At 46.3% G+C, this 20,467-nt stretch overlaps 1 protein-coding gene and 4 non-coding genes across 5 annotated transcripts in view; 3 read left to right on the forward strand and 2 right to left on the reverse strand.

The window, feature by feature from the left end:
* Znf746 (zinc finger protein 746) overlaps nt 1-20,467 on the reverse strand; it is a 279,080-nt gene that overhangs the window by 101,842 nt on the left and 156,771 nt on the right. The gene's annotated exons all lie outside the window — the stretch shown is intronic.
* Trnac-gca (transfer RNA cysteine (anticodon GCA)) lies at nt 4,393-4,464 on the forward strand. Its single transcript has one exon. It is a non-coding gene; the product is annotated as a tRNA-Cys (tRNA).
* Nucleotides 9,643-9,714, forward strand: Trnac-gca (transfer RNA cysteine (anticodon GCA)). The gene has a single exon. It is a non-coding gene; the product is annotated as a tRNA-Cys (tRNA).
* On the forward strand, nt 11,108-11,179 carry Trnac-gca (transfer RNA cysteine (anticodon GCA)). Its single transcript has one exon. It is a non-coding gene; the product is annotated as a tRNA-Cys (tRNA).
* Nucleotides 15,270-15,341, reverse strand: Trnac-gca (transfer RNA cysteine (anticodon GCA)). The gene has a single exon. It is a non-coding gene; the product is annotated as a tRNA-Cys (tRNA).

Raw genomic sequence — 20,467 nt, forward strand, 5'->3', positions numbered from 1 at the left:
ACACAAAGGTTACAGTGGTCTTTTCTGAAACATTTGCAACTATCCCAGTCACAGTTGAGCGCATCTCTTAATAGAAATCTCTTTACATTGTTACATTGTGGCAGGGGTGATTGAGTAATGATTGAGTCAGCTTGCCCTTGGAACTAGATTTTTAGTTCCTCATTTTCCTGGGGCTTGGGGGGGTGTAAACCTGAAGGGTTAGGGTCTTTCATGATTTGCCACGACAGCACAGCACAATACAACAGGACACAAGACAACTAGTAGGTGGAGTAAACCAAGGAGAAACCCTGGTCATTAAAGGGCTCCTCCCTTAATGGGTTTAAACCAGCTCTGCTGGTTCAAATCTGGGATCTTCTCTTGGTACTTGCTCTGTTTGCCAGACCTAAAATTCTCCAATTTTCCCCTATGTGGTGCTGAGGATTGAACCCGGAGCCTTCCACATGCTAGACAAGTGCACTACCCTGTACCACATCCCCAGCTCTAAAATGCCCTTTTCTTTCCTTACTAGCCCCCAGATGACCTCTCTTAGGACTTATTTTAGTTTTCTATGTTGATGTCACTAGTCTGGAACAAGTCAGGGCCCTTTTGCTAATGGTAGTGTGTATTTTTTTGATGGTTTCTTTCTTTATTCACCAGCCTCTTCTGATGGACTGACTGGGCTGGATTCAGCTGGGTGGATTTGGCTGGCTTCTGGGGCACAGCCATACAAAAACATATTTATAGATTGTAACATAAAGTATTTCCTCATATCAAGGTCCCTAACTTAATTTACATGTCATACTGAAGGGGAGCACCACCTGTCTCCATGACTGTAGTATTAAGCATTGTGTGCAATATACAATGTACAATAACACAAGGTGTGCCTGTGGTGTCTTGTGACCAAAGTCATGGGATGGACGCAGGGCCCCCTCAGCAAAACAACTGTTTTCTAAAAGGATTCATATATATATATATATATATATATATATATATATATATTCTATTCTTCTAATCTCTATCCCATACAGTGATTTTGCTAAATTCCTACAGAGTACCAGTAGCATGTTTCTCATCTCTATTATTTTTTTTTTTGGTTGTGAGCCTAGCCTTTAACGGCTGAGCCATCTCTCCAGCCCTATCTCTCTTGCATGATTCAAAACAAAACCATCCCAATATCCCATATACATTTACACTGAAGTAACTTATTACAGATTAACAGAACATGAGCAGAGAGAAAGCATCTTTTCCTAGCCCACTCCCTTGCTGGCAGGCCACATACCCATTCCTACCCTCAATCTCCTGATATAAGGAACTAGTGATAGATGGGTATACACCATAAAGATCTACAGTACAGCCGACTGTCTTTTATGTACAAATGTTTAGGTTTGAGATTCATTGTAAGATTAACTTTCAAGATAGGCAGCAGAATTCTTGCTTGGTGATGTGTATTTTTATTTTATGTGTATGAGTGTTTGCCTGCATGCATTTCTCTGTGGATCAAGACTGTGCCTGGCTATTGTGGAGGCCAGAGGGGTGTCAAATACCTTGAAACTGGAGTACCTGATGGTTGTGAGTTGCCATGTTGGTGCCGGGAACCAAACCTGGGTCCTTTGCGAGGGTAACCATTGCTCTGAACTGCTGAACTGTCGTTCAAGCTCTGGTAGTGTGTACTTTTAAAAGCTCTTAACTGGCTGGTCTTTAGAGGCTGTGTTATGGGGGAATGTGCTGAATTGGAGGTTATGCAGCCTGGCGGAATCCTCTCATTAGCAGCACTTGGGGGCAGTGGAAATCTTAACATTGGTGGGGAGGTATCCCAATTCCCTCCTAGTATCCACCCTAATTTCCATGATCCTAAATGACAGGAAACTTTCACTGGGATTTACAACACCGTGTGACGCTAAATGACATTATGGTGAACATCAGGGATGCTCAACTCATTTGTCATCTGTGGCTGAGGGACATGATGTTGGATTTAGACATAGACGGTGGAGGTGTATAGCTGGCCAATGATTGGAATCTGAGGGCAGAACCCAGGCCATGGGGAAACGGTGACCAGTTGGAGTGGCCCAGCACTGCTGGGGTAGTGGCGGCAAGCCATCATGTAGGGACTCAACTCCCCGAAGTAAGCTTAGAGTTGATGGATGCCCATCACAACACTGGCTGTTTCCGAGTAAGCACTTGGCAGATCACAGCCCCTGATTCCAATTCCCACACTCCCTAGCTACACCTATTTTTGCTCAAGAAACATGGTGTTAGGAATAGATTTCCCTTGGCCTCTTGAGCCCCTGAGCGCTGAATCTTCCTGCAAGGATGAAGGAGAGGGTAAGCAGGTGTGTAGCTGTTTCCCTGGATGGAAACATTCTCTGCAGGGGGAAGGGAGGAGACTTACAAGGCTTATGAACATCACAAGACCCACAGTCCCCCCACCCCAGAGGTCCTATAAGAGGGAGGGGAGGTCTTCGGTGGTGCAGCTGCCTGCAAGGTGCTCATGGGACCCCAGTGATGCATTCCTCATGAGCAGTCAGCCAGGCTGGGCTGGCTCTGTTGGTGAAGATGGCCCATGTCCCTGTAAGTAACCCAGGGAAAGGTGGCTGTGAAGTCAGCATCATCTGAGGGACTCGTTTCTTTGGTCTGCATGTCCTCTCTGTCTGAGATGAACAGGAACAGGAGCTCAGCAGTGGTCAGGTTGACCTACCCTCCTCCCCGATGGTTCTGCACCTGCGTGCCCCTCCCACCTACCCCTTCAGGCCTGTTCAGTCCTGTCTCACTCTCTTGAGCGTGTAGTTCTTTTTATGGTTTTTCATTTTTCTCTTTTTATTCCCAGCATGTGAACCCTCTGTCCACATTTTGAGGATGCCAATGGTGTGAGCAGAGAGGACTCTCACTGGAGGTTTGGAAGCCAGAGTGGAGGGCAACCTTATCCCCTTGTCTTCTGCCCACACAGACGCCCCCAACTCATTATAAGCGAGTGATGCAGATGCAGAGATGGCTTAACATTTTACACACTGAGTTCTCAAGTCACAACTGAGAGGTTCAGAGCAGACACAGTATTTATACCAGGACCGTATTTCCCAGCTAATCAACATAATTAGATCAGTTATCACTCAGGAAGAAAACACTCATTTCCTCATTGTTAGCATTCCGGCATCTGTGCTGGCCTGCCCTTAGGGTCCTGACAGGATAGACCTCAGCTGCAGCCACTAAGAGCACCTCCTGTGTGCAGTTCTCTAATAAAAGGGTGGGTCTTGCCCACCTCCCTCTCTTTCTCTTCCTTTACTGTCCTTTCTAGGGGCAGGACTCTGCCCCCAACTCTGCCCCTTCTCTCCCCTCCCCTTGATAAATCTCCCATGTGGGAGTCTGTTGTAGGGTGTGAATCCTTCCTGCTGTTTTCAAAAATACAACACATCATCTCTTGAAGCCATCGGTAGATTCGGGTTTTAGCTTCCCTAACATCCTCCACAGTTCCTTGTCCCAGGAAAATAATCCTTTCCTGCAACCTTGGGATCTGTGGTCTTTTGAACTGATAGTTCTCAGGATAGGGGCCAAAAAGAAGAGTTCTCAAAGGAAGGCCCCACTTCAGTACATTCTGAGGTCTGGACTCTGGGTACACCAATAGCCATCTTGTCTGCCTGCCCCCACTCTTCAGCTGTCTGAGTTGATGGTTGGAGCCAGTGTGGGGTGGAAACCTCTCTGGTAAGGTGCCTGACTTTCAAGTCCAGAACTTGACTCTCACTCCCACTTCAGACCCTTCCTTCAGGATGCTTATTCCGTATGATGCATTGAAGGGTCAAAAAACACAAACAAACAAACAAACACCCGGGAAGTAAGAGGGAGCAGAAAAGAGGTAATGGGGTCATTTATTTTCTTGTCCTGTGTGATCCATACAGAGGCCCTTGAATAGGACTCTGCTTATGATTTGGTCATGAATCAGGTGTGCTTTGTTTGGACATGATTTTAACCCTCATCACCTTCCTCCACATCTATACCAGGGAAAGGAGCAGATGAAATCAACGTCTTGAAACTGTCAAGAAGCCAGAGTCATCTGTTGAGCTTGTTTGGTCCAGCCACAGGACCCTTTTGAACACACTCTGATTAGGGCTTCTCAGGTAGACTCAGGTTAGTTTGCCAAGCCCTACCCACATCCAAAGCAAACCTTTTGAGCCTGACCCCTGGTGAGTCTAAGGATGTTTTAAATGCTGACCTCAGGGAGTTGAATCTCCTGCTTAGTTGGGAACTATGGGCAGGAGGGTCAAGAGGAGATAGCAGTTAGGCATGTAGAGGTGACTCAGGCATGAACCTCATAAAAGGGAGCCATGATGGCAAAACACTGGCAAGTGTACATGCCAGGACTGTGACATCTAGGCAGTGTCCATAAAGGTTTGGATTGCTTATTAGAGGTGCACATAAAAAGGTGGGGGCATAGCTCAGGGGTAGAGCATTTGACTGCAGATCAAGAGGTCCCTGGTTCAAATCCAGGTGTTCCCTTGCTAGAATCTCTTTTAGATGCAAGAAAGCAAAACTGAAGTAACTCCATTAACATGGAGTCAATTAAAGGTCATTATCACTCATTGGCCCTTACCCCACGATGGTGCCCTAGGTGCACATGCAGGTCACTGTCACTCAAACGGTGGCAAAGACTGTGACCTTGAAGCGCCTTCACTGCAGGAAATCCATCCCACAGGAGGCTTGTGGGATAGGGGAAGCGGCTCCTCTCTCTTGCCAGTTTTCCTTATCAGTTCTATGAAGCCTTGACAGATGCCCAAGATGCTTTTCACACTCTTCACTCCCAGTGGCCTCTGCCTAGGCTCCTGCCACTTCTGTGGATAAACTTTGGTTCATGGACTTGTCTCTTATTTGAATTCTGAATAATGAGAACAATATCATACTTGTCTCTATGTACTCGACATGGATGACAGAGACCAACACCTAAAGAGTCCCATGAGTGTTTGTTGGGTGAATGAACGATGGAATGAAACGAGTGGAGGAAGCTCTCCACACTTCGTGTTTTGGGCTGCATGTGTGGTTCACAGAAGCCCCTAAACCAGCAGCTCCTGCTCTGACTACCACGTGTGGACTCAGAGGAAATGCCACTGTTGGACACACTTTCCCTCACTCCACCTCAAGGCAGAGGGGCTTCAAGGGGGTAGTTAGGGAGAGAATGAAGGTAGGACTGGCTGTAGTGCAGAGAGCTTGCCAGTGCCTGGAGCACGCAGAGATCTTGGAGTGGAAGTGGGCAGCTAGTTTTGGTATGGTGCCATGGATGAAAAGGTGCTAATCAGCGGTTATACCTAAGTGGGGGGCGGAGGTAAGGAGTAGAGCATTTGACTACAGATCAAGAGGTCCCTGGTTCAAATCCAGGTGCCCCTCCCCTTTCCCTCAAGGTATGCAATGCTGGTTTTCCTACCCTGACTTATCCTCTAAGACAGAGAGAGGAGTGAAAGTTGGGCTTTTATTAGAAGGTCATTGTCTATTTCTTCTAGCCTGAGTTCTGTCCATAAGGCCAGGGGCCAGTTCTTCTTTGGCTCAGTCCTAGAAAGGATAGGATCCTGCATCTGACTAAGGAGACAACAGTTGCAGATGTGTAGATGGGGTATGTTAGCCACAGCTGTCTACAGAAAATAGGACAGGTTGTATGTGTGTGTGTGTGTGTGTGTGTGTGTGTGTGTGTGTGTGTGTGTGTGTATGTATGTATGTATGTATGTATGTATGTATGTGTGTGTCTGCTTGTGTGTCTATTAAGAGAGATTTTAAGGAGCAGCCATTTTCTTTTTTCTTTAAAGATCTATTTTTTTTAAATCTTATGTGTGTAGGTGTTTTGCCTATATGTATATCTCTGCACTACATGCATGCAGTGCCCACAGAGAACAGAAGAGGGCATTGGATCCCCTGGAATAGAAATTCCTGGCCATTGTCAGATGCTGTGTGGGTGCTGGGAAATGAACCTGGATCCTCTGAAAGAGCAGCCAGCACTCTTAACTGCTGAGCAATTTCTTCAGCCCTGTTTCAAACTTAATTCTGATGTGTGCAGGATGGACACCAGGAAGAGGTGAGACAGCAGACGGAGTTACGTATAACTGCAGGCCAAATTCCTTCTACCACAGAGACACCAGTCTTTCCTCCTGAGTTTAGAAGTGGTGCAGAAGAGATCCACTCGCATTGTGAAGAGCTTTTACTGATTGAAACATGGCTTGTAACCAAAATGTGTCTTCACAGCTAACATGGATGTGTTTGGCTAAACATCTGTGCACATGGCCCCACCAAGGGGTTACATAAAATTAACCAGCACAAAAGATACCGTCTTAATCTTGGCCAATGCCATGCTCTTGAGTAAACCTATAAGTATTGAGTAAATCACACAGAAGGTGATAATAATCCTGGATAAGATATCGGTTCATCAATACCAGAGAGAGAGAGAGAGAGAGAGAGAGATGGACCATCAGTACCAGAGGCTGAGGCCAGTCTTCACTGTGAAGTTTTAATTTGTTTTGAAGCATGGTTTTTCTATGTAGCCCTGGAAGTCCTGGAACTCACTCTGTAGACCAGGCTGGTCTCAAACTGAGCTCTGCCTCCCTAGTGCTGGGATTAAAGGTATGTTCTACCACGGCCTGTCTCCACTGGCTCTTTGATTTGACCGATTGAAGTCCTGGCCTGTGGCTTCTCTCAGAGTCCAGCCATTTCATTAACCTGGGTTCTCATGCTTCTCTGCTGTGCCATGAACTCCTCACATTCCTGCTAACAATTGCCCCTGTGTTTCCGTTAGCCCAAGACACCTGAATTAGTGAAACACTGAAAAGGAGAGACAAGGCTAATACTGAGATCACCAGGCTTCCATACCAGGTGCATCTTTGGATTCCATGGTTTTCTTGCCTAAAATTGGTCAATTGCTAAGACAGAATACAAATTCAGGAGTGGAGGTATGGATTAATGAGAGCACTGTGCAACTTAGGTCTTAACCACATCAATAGCTCTGTATAGTCTCCCTTGTTCACCAAGTGTATTAGTTAGTTTCCTGTTGCTATGAGAAAATACCATGACCAAAACAACGTATGGGAAAGGGTTTATTCTGGCTTGTGGGTATATAGAGAGAGTCCATCCTGGTGGAGAGACAGGACAGCAAGTGGCAGGCATGGCAGCTGGAGCAGGAAGCTGAGAGTCCTGTCATCAACCACAAGCACAAAGCAGATGGAAGGAACTAGAAATGGCATGAGGCTTTTCCTTCAGTACTGCTACATTACCTAACCTCCCCAAACACTGCCACCAAATGGGGACCGAGTGTTCAATACCTGAGACTGTGGGGGGATATTTCTCATCCAAACCACTACATCAAGCTACCACTTTTTGTCTGAAAGGGACCCGAGAATGAACATACAAGAAGTAGACCCAAGGCCAGATCACAGAGTGAAACCAAACAGAGGAAGACTCATGGCTTGAGGCAGAGACTTCTAATACCAGCCTATACCAGCTGATTGGTTCCCACAGTGCTGAACTGTGAGCATGAGGATAAATGTGTGCTGTGGATGCAGCTGAACTTAAACTTGGGATGACTATTGTGGAGGTGTGGGCTGCCTCAGCTGTGATCCCCATACCTAGCACCAAACTGGGAGCATCAGGGACTGACTGAGTGGAGGAGGAGACTTTAGTGGATCCAAGGAATTCGGGATATGCATACAGGGTATCAATGAGACTGCCAGACACAGGAGGACCACTGAGGATTGGGAAAGCAAACTCATGGTTGCAAATAGCATGTTGTCTCAGTCACTGTCCTGTTGCTGTGAAGAGACACCACAACCAAGACAATCCTTACAAAAGCGAGAATTTAATTAGGGGCTTGCTTACAGCTTCAGAGGGCTGGTTAGTTCATTATCATCATGGCAGGGAGCATGGCAGCTCATATGCAGGCATGGTGCTGGAGAAGTAGCTGAGAACTACATCCTGTTCTGAAGGCAGAGAGAGAGGGAGAGAGGGAGGGAGAGGGAGAGAGAGAAGAGGAGAGGAGAGGAGAGGTGGGCCGGGCCTGGTGTAGTAGGTTTTTGAAACCTCAAAGCCCATCTCCAGTGACACACCTCTTTCCAAACAGTTCATCAACTGTGGACTAACCAGGCAAAGTTATGAGCCTATGGGGGCTCATCTCATTCAAAACACCACGCATGTCTGATCAGTTGGAATTGGTTGATAATTCCTATAGTGTAAGAATGAAAAGAATTATAGTACATTAGAAAGTGAGGCAAGGTTATGAAGAAGAGTCGGCAACAGAAACAGACAACAAACCCCTAAGAACATTACTGTGGAGCCAGAGTGGGGTGGACAGAGAACAGTAGAAACAGTGGCTTAAAGACAAGACTCCAGTGATGAAAGAGAGAGCAAGGCTTTAGTTCTGAATGGCAGTTCTCCAAACTGAGGCTCCACAAGGGCCACAGGGTGCTGGCCCAGAATGATTTTTACAAATGTAACAGGCCCCCAGACCTTAGCACAACTGACTCCATGATGGAAGTACATTCAGGTCATAAAACTGAGCATGTAAACAGTACTACTAACCAAAACCAAAACAAAGACCCAATCCATAAAAGTCCAAAGTTCTAGGAAAGTCTCTAAATGTAATAACCTTGTCTGTAGTTCCGTTTCTGGCTAACTGTTCTTGTGAACTGAAGAATGTCAACCCAGGAAATGGTTTTTGTGCTTAAAAGCTCACCCTGAGAAAGGCTTGGGGCTACGCTGGGATCCTGGACACCCAGTGTAGTCACCAGTCAGCTAATAAAATTTTCTATTGCCTTAAACTGTTGTCCAAGTGGTCTTCTCTGTGGATACTCCAAAATACAAGTCCTGGGATGGGTCTACGAGAAGCTCAAGGTTAAATAGAGACCTATCTGAACGAGTCAGTCTATTGTGATTATTTCACTAAAAGGGAGGAAACCTCACAATCATGTGGGTCCTTGTGTGTGGCAAAGCACAGGAAAGTGACGTGAATCCCAACAGTGAAAACAGGTGGAGGGTGTGACTCAGAGACAGGCATCTGAAGCCTTCTGTAAATGGTAAGTAAGAGGGAGGAAGGGGAGAGGAGGGGGTCAGGGATCCTCGGCCCTGGGCTGTTTGGTGCAGAGGCTCTTTACCATAAATGTGGACTTTGCTTATGTCACCAATCATGTGTTTTGTTTGGGCATGATTTTAACCACTGCCATTTCCCCCACATCTATACAATGGAAGGGAGCAGATTAAATCACTAGTCACAATCTGTCAGTGAGCCAGAGCCATTCCCTGAGCTTGTTGGAGATAGAGGTCATCCTCTGGTCCCCTTCCCAGAGAGTCTGGTTTAGTAGTTCTTAGACATGAGCAGAGGAATGTGCTTTTCTTTAGTTCTGCCCAGGTTTATTTGTCTCCAGATGTCAGTTGAGCAGTCAGACCTCTACATCTGTATCTTTTAAGTGAGTCTGAAAGATTTTTAGCACAGACTTCCAGGACTTAACGCCCATGTCTCAACTGGGAACTAGGGAAGGATGGTGATTGCCAGGAGGAAATGGTAGTGAGGTGTACAGAGGCAGCTGAGGGCTGGGCATTCTAGGAGGAAGCAGATGATGGCAGAGCACTGGCAAATATGCATGCCAGATGGTGACTGTCAGGGAGTGGCCACACAGGTTTAGAATGTTTATTAGACATATATAAGCAGGTGGGGGTATAGCTCAGGGGTAGAGCATTTGACTGCAGATCAAGAGGTCCCCGGTTCAAATCCGGGTGCCCCCTATTTTTTACTCCCCATGAACACTGAATTGGTTGCATGCCCTTCAGGAGAATTCCAGTCTCTTGAAAATTTATGTCATTCTTGTAGGGCTAAGGCTAGTTTTCATTGGCTCAGTTCTAATGGAGGCAGAATCCTGCCTCTGGTTAAGGAAGACAACAGTGGCAGATGTTTGAATTGGGCACATTGGTCATGGCTGCCCAGACAAAACAGAAGTGACACATTGTGTATGTGTGAATTTGTGTTTTTATGTGTTCACACAGAGATAGTCTACGAAATGCCTGCACAGCATGTGGTAGGGAGTCTGATTTCTGCAGGGCAGAATACAGGAGAGATACTTGGAAGAGGTGGCATGTTAAGGTCTTGAGGTCAAATTCTTTCTTCTTTAGGGACACCACTCTTTCTTCCCAGGCCTTTAACTGTTACAGGAGGCCCCCCCACCTTACAGAAGCTAATGGGCTTTACTTACAATCTGCTGACTGAAGTTTGGGTGCCAACCAAAAATGCCCTCACAGCATCATCTTCATTGGTGTTTGACCAAACATCTGGGCATCCCAACCTCGCCAGCTGACAGCATGAATTATTCAGCACAAGAGATAATGCCTTGAGCTTATCAGTGATGTCTCAAAATAAGGCTGTGAGTGCTGAGGAAGTCAGAGAGGACAGATTTGGAAACATCCTGGGGCTGGCTGACTCAGGCAATGACATGGGCGGGACCAGACACCGAGGCCAGTGTTCACTGTGTCATTCCAGCACAGGAAGGGCAAGAAGGCTGGCTGAAGACCTGGTCCCATATTTCCTTAGGTCCTGTTTACTTTCCTGCCTCATCTTGAGGGCTTCATCGTCCTGCCAATGATGGCCTTCCATGTTTCTATCAACTAGAGACAGGCTCTTCCTGCTGAATGTCCTCAAAGCCTTCTTCAGTCATTTACCTGGAAACTCTGTCTCAAGAGAATGAAATATCTTACTTGTCCCTGTGTTCACATGGACAGGGACTGACACCTACCAAGCTCCATGTTTGTTGAGTGAATGAATGACCAAGTGAAATAGGAGCACCTTCCTGAGGCCTTGTAGTGTGAAAAAGGCTTTTCCAGCACTCAGTGTCAGGTTAGTTGAAGACCCAGGATGAGCTGCTTTTGTCCTGACCAGTGAGTGACTTAGAGGACGCTTACAATGAGGTATCCTTTTCAGGTGCAAGGCTGGTGCCTTCACCACACCCTTCAGGATGGGGGTGCAGAGAGGGACAGGTTGAGGTTGGTGAAAAGGGAAGGCAAGCTGTAGTATGGAATGATTGCTAGTTTCTAGAACACAGAGAGGCCACAGTAGATTATAAACATGTGGGCAGGCTGGGTGCCATGCCATGGTTGAAGAGGTACTAATGAGAGGTTATATACAAGTGGGGGTATAGCTCAGGGGTAGAGCATTTGACTGCAGATCAAGAGGTCCCTGGTTCAAATCCAGGTGCCCCCTACCTTTTGTCATCAAAGTTTATCCTCTGTTCCTTTTAGATCAGGGCCCTGGAAAAGAATGATGAAGCACATCAAACTCCAATCCACAGTACAAGACAAACAATATCACTCAGGGACTTAGATGCACTTGTTAGAGGTTTTAAAACATATATCCTTGCTTCATCTAGCCCTCAGGTTCTGCTCTGTTCCAGGAATTTCTGGGGTTATTGAAAAGCTCCCAAAGAGATGCTGGAGATCTGCAGATGAAGCTGGTCATCTCTTCTCCAACCTTCTGGGCTGCTGCATTGTTTCCCTGGCAGTGGAATGGCTCTCAGGTTTCTGATCTCACTATGCCAGGCTGCAGGTCAGAGGCCCTGGACCTTAGCTCTGTATCCAAAATCTGGAGCTCCTTCCATGGGCCACTGCAGATTTACTGGCCACATGCACTTATGTCTTACCCTACCCAGACCTGGGACTAAGGGAAGAACAGGATTCTAGGATGCTCTCTAGGATAGAATCCCAGGGAGAGATGGTGATGGAAGTCACCTAGGGCTTCTTAGAGGCCTGACCTGAACTTCCAGGCCTCTTTCTCTCAGCTCTACATGCTAACATGCTAAGACTCATAGGCAAGAAAAGAAAAGCAGAGTCACATCAATGAACAGGAACAACAAGACCTGGATTAGAGTCTTGATCTGTCCTTAAAAGCTCACCTCCATTGTGTATATATACTACATTTTCTTAATTCATTCTTCAGTTGAAGGGCATCTAGGTTGTTTCCAGGTTCTGGCTATTACGAATAGTGCTGCTATGAACATAGCTGAGCATGTGTCCTTGTAGTATGATTGAGCATTCCTTGGGTATATGCCCAAGAGTGGTATAGCTGGGTCTTGAGGTAGATTGATTCCCAATTTTCTGAGAAACCGCTATACTGATTTCCAAAGTGGCTGTACCAGTTTGTACTCCCACCAACAGTGGAGGAGTGTTCCCCTTGCTCCACATCTTCTCCAACATAAGCTGTCTTTGGTGCTTTTGATCTTAGCTATTCTGACAGGTGGTATCTCAAAGTCGTTTTGATTTGCATTTCCCTGATAATTAAGGATGGTGAGCAATTCCTTAAATGTCTTTCTGCCACTTGAAATTCTTCCTTTGAGAATTCTTTGTTTAGCTCTATAGCCCATTTTTTAAATTGGATTGTTCATTATTTTGATGTCTAGTTTCTTGTGTTCTTTATATATTTTGGAGATCAGCCCTCTGTCAGATGTGGGGTTGGTGAAAATCTTTTCCCATTCTGTAGGCTGTCATTTTGTCTTATTTGGAGTACTACACAGCAGAGAAAAACAATCACGAGGTTTGCAGGCAAATGGATGGAACTAGAAAATATCCTGAGTGAGATAACTCAGATTCAGAAGGACAAACATCATCTGTACCTACTCATAAGTGAATACTAGATATAATGCAAAGGGTAACCAGGCAAAACCCACAATTCCAGAGAAGCTAACTAACAGGGAAGACCCAAAGAGGGACACATGGACCACCCTGGGAAGGGGAAATACATGAGATCTCCATGAGTAAACTGGGGATGAGGGGTGGGCAATGGAGGATGGGGGTAGGAGATAGGGGATGAGAGCATAAGGGAATGGGATGGTTGAGCTGGAACAGGGATGGAGTGGGAAAGCAATGAGAGAGATACCATGATAGAGAGAGATATCATGGGATAGAGAGAAACCCAGTGCTAGGGAAGTTGTCAGGAATCCCCAAGGATGACCCCAGCTTGGGCTACTAGCAATAGTGGAGAGGGTGCCTGAACTGAACTGGCTTGCCCCAGAGATCAGACTAGTGAATACCCTAACTGTCATCACAGAGCTTTTCTCCAATGACGGATGGAAGCAGATGCAGAGATCCACAGCCAATCACTAGACAGAGCTCCAGGAGTCCAGTCAAAGAGAGAGAAGAGGGATTCTATGAGCAAGTGCACCAGGATCACGATGGGGAAACATGCAGGGATGACCAAACCAAACTAGAGGGAACTCATGAAAGTTGGATCAATGGCTGTGGAGCCTGCATGGGACTGGACTAGGCCCTTTGCATGGTGAGACTAGGCCCTTTGCATACATCAAGTTGTGCGGCTTGATCTGCTTGGGAGGCTTCCTGGCGGTAGGGAGGCTTCCTGGCGGTAGGATTAGAATCCATCTCTGGCGCATGAGCAGGCTTTTTGGATCCCACTACCTATGATGGGACACCTCGTGCAGCCTTGAGGCAGGGGGAAGGGCTTGGACTTACCTCTACTGACTGTGCCTCCACATGGGGAGACTTGCCTTCTTATGGGAGGGAGTGGGCAGTGGGTTGGGAGGGGAGAGGAGGGGCAGGAGGAGGGAAGAGGGGGATCTTTCATTGATGTGTAAAATTAATGAAAAAATTTTCTTAATTAAAGAAAAAAGCTCACCTCACTGTCTAGTCACAATCTAAGGACTCTGCAAATGCCTGGCCCCCTCTATATGCAGCACTCCACAGCCATAGAGATCATGGGAATGTTTCCTTAAAGACTTGAAGATGACTGTGAGGCCTGGCTCTCCTGCTGGGCCATCCATCACAGTTTCAAATGAGGGAGATGCCCATGACAGAGGGTGTGCCTTCATGGGAATAAAGATTTACAGGCTCCATCTCATAGCTCCTACACCTGAGTAGGGCAAGGACTTTTTTTTTTTTTTAACAAGATCTTCTCATGATCCCAGGGAGAACTGCGAACCTCCAAGTTTGTCTGATGCCCGATAGTGTTGGCTTGAAAAAAAGGTCATGATTATGAGACGTGTCTAAACATATTCACCCTATTAAAAACAGGGTTGGGAATGAATCCCAACCTGGGCTCTTTCTACCAACTCAGCCTGGAGCCACAATATAACCTGTTAGCTACACCTGCTGCTCAGGCCCTGATGAGCTGGGTCTTCTAATGAAATGGTCTCAAAGACTCCAAGTTTAGTTGGTACCAGTTTCCTTATACCCTGAAGGAAACAGATAGACATATCTCAAAGGAGATAGACAAACAGACACAGACACACACAGAACTTGTATCATGAACCTCTTGACCTGCAGTTGAATGCTCTTCCATCAGTCAAGCAATTTCTCTTACTAGTACTATTTAGCCACTCTGGGCTTCTCCTGTAACCTTCAGGGGTTCTGCCCATCAGTGGTTAGGTCCCATATTGTGGCCTACCCTCTGCATGCAAACCATTCCTCTCCTGGTCACCAGCTGCCTCCTGACCCCTCAGAACACAGGAGGACTCCTATGTCCTGTCTAGTACATTCTCTTCCTGTGTCCACTGGGGACACTAGCTTTGGAATCATCTCTTGCTGGTATGGCATGACCTCTGCTGCCGCCACCCTGGACTCTTCCCAACCCATTATCACCCTTTAGACCAATGCCTGGAATTTCGCTCTGTTATCCATGTTCTGGATTTTTCTTTTCTTTATCCCAAGGCCAAATTTTTGGCAGTGGTCTTCCTAGGCTGAGCTTGTGGGGAGCCTGATGCCAAACCTAGGGACCAATCTCATGGTCTCAGGAGGCCTCTTATCAGCAGGTCAGCACACTTGGAAGAACAGGGATTGGGTTGTCTTAGGATCCAAATGCAGATCCAAAGGGGTTTCTCAGATAAGAAGGCGGCTCTCCCACTGATGCTGAGTCCCTGCCAAGCCCCTCAAACCACAGGTTTACTATGCATCTTCCCCCCAAAGGCATCATAACTTTATAAAGGTCACATCAAGGTCACACAGCATCTCTGCTGCAAAATCCAAGGCCAGGTTCAAACTTGTATAACAGAGGTCCTGATAGTTTGGAAGGTGTCCTAGGATGTGGTTATCCGTTATGATAGACAGATCTTGGCCCTGATGGGTGGGACGAGAGATGCTGGATATTCTGTAAGAGGTTCTGCTTGTTGGATAGTCACATAAGAACATCAAAGTCTGACTCAAGCCACCAGATAGGGACAAGCACTGTGCAAGGCCAGTCTGCATCTGTATATCACTGGGTTGGCCTTGCCTTCCTCTTGCTTCTTAGCATTAGAATGTTAAGTGTTGGGGTACCATAGCTGATTCAATGGCTAAAATGTTACAATATTAGGGGGCACCTGGATTTGAACCAGGGACCTCTTGATCTGCAGTCAAATGCTCTACCCCTGAGCTATACCCCCATCCTGATGGAACTTGTGATTAGCACTAATAACTAGGTAGCCCTCCTTCATTCTAAGACTATTAAATATTGTGGTTTCCCCTCTCATCTCAGGCTCCCTTTGGTCTCTGGTGAACTGCTCTATTATGGCTGCAAGTTCCCCCTTCTCTGACCTTGAGGGGATTCCCCCAAAGCCTCCATTATCACATCTAATGCTTCTCTCCCTTAGTACCATCTAAAGAGGATTTCGAGAGCATAGTGTATGGCCCCTGAGATAGGGCTGAGGACTCTTCTAGCAAAACTCTGGCTCCATAGCAGGACAAAACACACCGAAGGATCTGTGCCTGCTCACAGCAGACAGAATGACACCGCGTCTGACCTCCTCAGTCTTGGTCGTGTTTCCAGGCTGCCCTCCTGTTCTTCCTTTGGGAATGGGAATGTTTTCTGTATGCCACAGTATGGTGGAAGTACACAACTTGTATTTGATTTTACAGCTGAGAGTTTGTCTTGGATCTCAGAGGAGACTTTGGATGTGTGAACAGTGTTGGGTCTGTTAAGATTATGAGGACTCTTGAAGTTGGACTGAGTGCTCTTTGTATTATTTACATGAGCCTGGGAGAAGCAGGGGCAGAAAGTTAGGGTTCTGTGGATACATCACAGGTTTTAACACTTGGCCCTCGGATGGTAGAACTGTTCTGGGAGGTTGTGGGACTTTTGATACGCAAGCTCTAGCTGGCAGTCATAGGTCACTGGGTGGTGGCTTGAAGGTTATAGTCTGTCCCTGTCTCCACTTCCTGGTCTTCACTGATGCTCCTGCTGCCATGACCTCCACCATGCCTCCCTCGGGTTGCTGGACTGAAACCATGGGCCCAGATAAGTCTTCCCTTCCTTAAGATGCCCCATCAGGCAGTTGGTCACAGTGATGAGAAAAGTAATGAACACAGATAATTGCAATTACCCCTACCATTCACTGGTTGGAAAAAGGCCACAATATTTATCATGGTGCCTACTAAGATGGAGGAGTTGAAAATTCAGGCTTTTTTTTTCTCCCCCGAGACAGGGTTTCTCTGTGTAGCTTTGCACCTTTCCTGGAACTCACTCTGTAGCCTGGGCTGGCCTCGAACTCACAGAGATCCGCCTGGCTCTGCCTCCCGAGTGCTGGGATTAAAGATATGTGCTGGGGTGTGTGTGGGGGGGAAATAGATACAAATAGGGGCACCTGGATTTGAACCAGGGACCTCTTGGTCTACAGTCAAATGCTCTACTCCTGGGCCACACACCCTCCACTACTATAAAGCATAATTAATATATTTTACTTCTAAAACTACTCTCAGTTCATTTGTAACCTGTATTGTCATTTTAGGATAGATGCTCTTCAAAGCTTCCAGGCCTGAGTCAAAAGTAGCTCATCAACCTGTCCCAAAACAGGAAGCAGGCTCCCCTCTTCAGAAACCTTTGCCAAGAATTAGAATCTAGAGTTCTCAGCCCTAAACGGTGTATCTATCTCAACTACCTCCCCCCATAAGGCTCAGGGAGCATTATGGAAGAGAGCGTGGAAAGAATGTAAGAGCTGGAGGGTGGGGAGAGGTGCTGTGAAGTGCTGTCCTCTGGGCAAGACACAGTCACTGCACTCATGAACTCATAGGAGCTGTGGGTACCTGCACAAGACCTGCACAAGGTCAAGCCAGCGGAATCCAGCATGGATGGAGAAGGGGCTTGTGAGGACCCACCCCTTCCTGAGCAGCTATTGGCAGTTGATGGAAATTGTGGAAGGGAGGGAGAGTTACTTTCCTTTGGTGGTGTAGCCACAGGTAGGTTGCCCGTTCTCTAGTAGGTGGCCTCACACCCATTTGCATCCAGGGAGCACTAAGCGGATCCTGTGAGTGACTGCAAAACAAAGAAGAGGGCATGACGTTGGGAGAGGGACATGCTGGGGGTGGTCTGAAGGGAGTTGGAAGGGAGTAGATATGATTGAAATACATGGTAGGCATGGGTACAATTCTCAAAGCATAAACAAAACAGTTTTGTGTAAAAAAGAAGGCATATACTTTGCACTGAAACTACAGGAAAGGTGGCTGAAAGGCGAGACCCTGCTGCTCACAGTTTTTGAGATATAAAACTGAAGACTCATTGGGAAGATTTCCCTATAACAGAGAAAGTCAATGTGGTGTCCTGCTGGCAAAGGACTGCCTAAGGAAGTGCTTTCCTGATTCAGCTAACTAGACTCTGAAGATTTTAGTCCTAGAGGGGCCCAACTGCTACTCAAGATAGCAGCAAAACTTGACATCATCCATGGTTCTAGTTTTTCAGGCAAGCAGAGGGCAAGGGTTGTAGGGTCATGAAAGCTTGCACTCATAAGGAAAGGAAAGTGGTTGTAAGGAAAGCCTTTGCGACTAGACAGTATTTATCATGGTCAAATCTCTGAAGGGATCCTTTGAGATGCTGACATACGAAGCTGTGAAGATGAAGCCTAAGCTGCAATAGAGACACTAGGTTATTAGAGTTGCCAGGAACATTGGATGTCTGCCAAGGAAGCCTACAGGCACAGAGTATTGCTGGCCCAAGAGAGGCCATGCATGCTATAAACAACAACAACAACAACAACAACAAGGTTATGGTTGGGAAGAGGAACCTGTTGGAACCTATTACAGCTCTGATATTGCTACCATGTGTCCTAGATGCTAGATACGGGGCTGTGGGGTTTGGGACTTGCTGTCCTCCTCATGTTTGAAATGACATTGTTTACTTTGTGACATTGTGTATTTGAAATATGCTAATTTATTTTTTTTATTTTACAGAGACTCACAGCTGTGCGATTGCATCTGGACTTGGACTCTCAAATGGTATTTGAATCATTTAGACTTTGGGGAGTCTTGAACTTGGAAAAGGCACTTTGTGTTATACAATGACCCTGAATCTCTGGGGCAAGGGTTGAATGTTATGGTTGGAATCTTGATTGTCTTCCACGGGCTCATGATTTGAATACTTGGTTCCCAGCCCATGGCACTGTTTTCAGGACCTTTAAGAGATGGGGTCTAGCTGGCAGAAGGGTGGGGCCTCTAAGTTTATACCTGTTCTGCCTCTTGCCTTTCTGTTTGCTTCCTGCTCCACCCTGCTGTGAGGGGCCTGTCATGTGCTCCTGTCTCCATGAACTCTGCCATGCCTTCCCCACCATGAAGAACTGAACCCTCTAAATCCATGAGAGCAAACAAGTGTCCCCTCCCTTATGCTAGTTCAGTCAGATGAAATGGTCATAGTGACACAAAAGGAACCAATGCTGGATAGAAAGGACGCTGAATTACAACAGACAATACCTTAAAATTTGCTTGCCAGGGCAATACACACCATCTCACTAGACCATGGACAAGCCCTGAGCATGCACAACCACATACTAGGGGTAAGGTATGGAAGCAGCTGTAACAGCAAGGTTACAGGCAAAGGAACAGTCTGTGGTGGTTTGAAAGAAAATGGCCCCCAAAGGGAGTAGCACTATTAGGAAGTGTAGCCTTTTGGAGGAAGTGTGTCACTGTGGGGGCAGGTTTTGTGGTCTCTTTTCTTTTTTATTAATTAATTAATTAATTAATTTTTAATTAAGAAATTTTCCATTCATCCTACATATCAGTCACAGATTCCTCTGTCCTCCCTCTTCCCACCCCTCAGTCCCCCAACCCATCACCCATTCCCACTTCCTCCAAAGCAAGGTCCCCCATGGGGAGTCAGCAGAGCCTGGTGCATTCAGTTGAAGCAGGTCTAAGCCTCTCCTCCCTGCACCAAGGCTGTGCAAAGTGTCTCACCATAGGCACTAGGTTCCAAAAAGCCGGCTCGTGTACTAGGGACAGGTCCCAGTGAGGTCTCTTTTCTCAAGCTTCACTTAATGTGACAGTCAGTGGACTTCCTGTTGCTTGCAAGATGTAGCACTCTCAGCTCCAGGACCATGTCTGCCTGCATGCTGCCATGCTCCCCTTCATGACCATAATGGACTGAACCTCTGAAACTGTAAGTGAGCCACCCTCAATGAAATGTTTTTTTTTTTTTTATAAGAGTTGCCGTAGTCATGGTGTCTCTTCACAGTGGTAGTAAACCTAACTAAGACACAGTCCCAGGCCGTGTATTGCTCAGGGGATAAGATATACTGGCAGAAGAAGGAATTCATTTAATTGGTTCACTACCAAACTAGTCAGAGATGTCACACAGTATCTTCATCTGTCAGAGACCCATTAGCCCCCAAGGATAGTAAAGTCAAGAGCAACATCCAAAAGTAGCCAATGTAGTCTCTCTGATCCACTCTAGGTGGGGGGGTGGGGTGGTGAAACAGAAAATGCAGAATACAGGGTTTTCTTATGGGATGCTCTGAGGTTCCTCAAAGCACTGGACCTCAGCAGGTTTCACGAGGTACTAGATCTCTAGTCATCCCACATGATGTAGCATCTCCTCTCAGGACAGAGTTGTCAGGTAAATGGCTGAAGGAGGCTTTGGGGGGAAATCTAATGGGGATATCTATAGAGCATGGCTGGATATTATGATTGATTTTTTTAAAAATTTACAACCTTCAGTCATCAAAGAATACAGTCTTTGACATCATTCAAATGTGGGGACTGAAGGGAGTCTCTACTGTTGATTAGATGAGCAAGACACAATCAACAATCTATCCCCTGGCCTTCCCATCCCCAAATCTAAGGAGTCTATCTATATTATGATACAGAAGTCCCTCATATCTTAGCTACATTTGAATTGGCCACCTGTGGATCCAGATTTGTCTTACTTCACTGAACAACAGATTTTTTTTTTTTTTTTTTTTTTTTTGGTTTTTCGAGACAGGGTTTCTCTGCGTAGCTTTGCGCCTTTCCTGGAGCTCACTTGGTAGCCCAGGCTGGCCTCGAACTCACAGAGATCCGCCTGGCTCTGCCTCCCGAGTGCTGGGATTAAAGGCGTGCGCCACCACCGCCCGGCCCAGATTTTTAAATTGTTCCAGATGTGACATTTTAAACACGAATTGCGTATAGTCATAAAACTGATTAGACTTATTTAAATTTATACTCTTCTAATTTCATACAATCTGTAAAAATCCCCCTCTCCATATGCTGCCTATAATTCACTGATGTCAATTAGCTAGCTAAAATGGTTTTGGAAGAGCTGCAGATCATAGAA

The sequence above is a fragment of the Peromyscus maniculatus genome, chromosome 3 (genome assembly GCF_049852395.1).
Source record: "Peromyscus maniculatus bairdii isolate BWxNUB_F1_BW_parent chromosome 3, HU_Pman_BW_mat_3.1, whole genome shotgun sequence".
Taxonomy (NCBI): domain Eukaryota; kingdom Metazoa; phylum Chordata; class Mammalia; order Rodentia; family Cricetidae; genus Peromyscus; species Peromyscus maniculatus.